The sequence below is a fragment of the Arachis stenosperma genome, chromosome 3, assembly GCF_014773155.1.
Source record: "Arachis stenosperma cultivar V10309 chromosome 3, arast.V10309.gnm1.PFL2, whole genome shotgun sequence".
NCBI classification, from domain to species: Eukaryota; Viridiplantae; Streptophyta; class Magnoliopsida; order Fabales; family Fabaceae; genus Arachis; species Arachis stenosperma.
Window position 1 is genome coordinate 130,053,810 of NC_080379.1, and position 2,120 is coordinate 130,055,929.

Consider the following 2,120-nt stretch of genomic DNA (forward strand, 5'->3'; position numbering starts at 1 on the left):
TACAAACTGCTAAGTTTGGTGTCTTGCATGCATTGTTATTTGATTCTTGTTGAATTTTGATTATTAAAAATCCAAAAATATTTTTAATTTGTGTCTTTTCAAGTCAATAATACAAAGAATTGAAGATTCAGAACATACTGCAGAGGAATTATACAGAAAAAGCTGGGCGTTCAAAACGCCCAGTGAAGAAGGACAGACTGGCGTTTAAACGCCAGCCAGGGTACCTGGTTGGGCGTTTAACGCCCAAAAAGGGTGCATTTTGGGCGTTAAACGCCAGAATGGATACCATTCTGGGCGTTTAACGCCAGGATGGCACAAGGGGGAAAATTTTGTTTTCAAAATCAATTTTTTTTCAAGTTTTCAAAGTTTTTCAAAATCAAATCTTTTTCAAATCATATCTTTTCAATCAAATGTTTTCAAAATCAATTTCTTTCCTTTTTCAAAGATACTTACTAACAATTAATGATTTGATTGACCATCTCAAGTTTGTTGCCTTTTCTGTTGAGAAAGGTTTAATGTTTGAATCATATCTTTTCTTGTTAGGCAAGTCATCATTTTTTTAAAATCAAATCTTTTAAAATTGTTTTCAAATCAAATCTTTTTAAAATGTTTTTCAAATCATATCTTCTCAATCACATTTTTTTAAAACCAATCATATCTTCCTAATCACATCTTTTTCAAAATAAGTTTTCAATCAAATCTTTTTAAATTTCTAATTTCAAAATCTTTTTTTCAAAAATCACTTGATTTCTTTCTCACTTTTATTTTCGAAAATCAATTAAGTGTTTTTCAAAATGTTTTCAAAATCTTTTTAGTTGAATTTTCGAAAATCTTCTTCCTTCCTCCCACATCCTTCTATTTATGGAGTACTATTCCTTCTTAATGCACAATTCGAACTCTATCTAATCAAGTTCGAATTCTTCTACCTTCTTCTTTTATTTTTCTTTTCCTCTGACACCTCAAGGAATCTCTATACTGTAACATAGAGGATTCCATATTTTCTTGTTCTCTTCTCTTTCATATGAGCAGGAGCAGAGACAAAGGCATTCTTGTTGAAGCTGACCCTGAACCTGAAAGGACCTTGAAGCGAAAGCTAAGAGAAGCTAAGGCACAACTCTCTGTAGAGGACATAACCGAATTCTTCAAAGAAGAAGAACCCATGGCAGCCGACAACAACAACAATGCCAACAATGCAAGGAAGGTGCTGGGTGACTTTACTGCACCTACTCCCAATTTCTATGGGAGAAGCATCTCTATCCCTGCCATTGGAGCAAACAACTTTGAGCTTAAGCCTCAATTAGTTTCTCTAATGCAACAGAATTGCAAGTTCCATGGACTTCCAATGGAAGATCCTCATCAGTTTTAGCTGAGTTCTTGCAAATCTGTGACACAGTCAAGACTAATGGGGTTGACCCTGAGGTCTACAGACTGATGCTATTCCCTTTTGCTGTAAGAGACAGAGCTAGAATATGGTTGGACTCACAACCTAAAGATAGCCTGGACTCTTGGGAAAAGCTAGTCAATGCCTTCTTGGCAAAGTTCTTTCCACCTCAAAAATGGAGTAAGCTTAGAGTGGAAGTCCAAACCTTCAGACAGAAGAATGGAGAATCCCTCTATGAAGCTTGGGAAAGATACAAACAACTGATCAGAAAATGTCCTTCTGACATGCTTTCTGAATGGAGCATCATAGGTATTTTCTATGATGGTCTCTCTGAACTATCCAAGATGTCTTTGGATAGCTCTGCTGGAGGATCTCTTCATCTGAAGAAGACGCCTACAGAGGCTCAAGAGCTCATTGAGATGGTTGCAAATAACCAATTCATGTACACTTCTGAAAGGAATTATGTGAACAATGGGACAAGTCAGAAGAAAGGAGTTCTTGAGATTGATGCTCTGAATGCCATACTGGCTCAGAACAAGATATTGACTCAACAAGTCAATTTGATTTCTCAAAGTCTGTCTGGAATGCAAAATACACCAAGCAGTACTAAGGATGCTTCATCTGAGGAAGAAGCTTATGATCCTGAGAACCCTTCAATGGAAGAGGTGAATTACCTAGGAGAACCCTATGGAAACACCTATAATTCTTCATGGAGAAATCACCCAAATTTCTCATGGAA

At 36.4% G+C, this 2,120-nt stretch overlaps 1 non-coding gene across 1 annotated transcript; it reads right to left on the bottom strand.

Moving 5' to 3' along the window:
• Positions 1-1,563: 1,563 nt before the first annotated feature.
• LOC130972180 (small nucleolar RNA R71) lies at positions 1,564-1,671 on the bottom strand. Its single transcript, XR_009083375.1, has one exon. It is a non-coding gene; the product is annotated as a small nucleolar RNA R71 (small nucleolar RNA).
• Between the last annotated feature and the right edge of the window lie 449 nt (positions 1,672-2,120).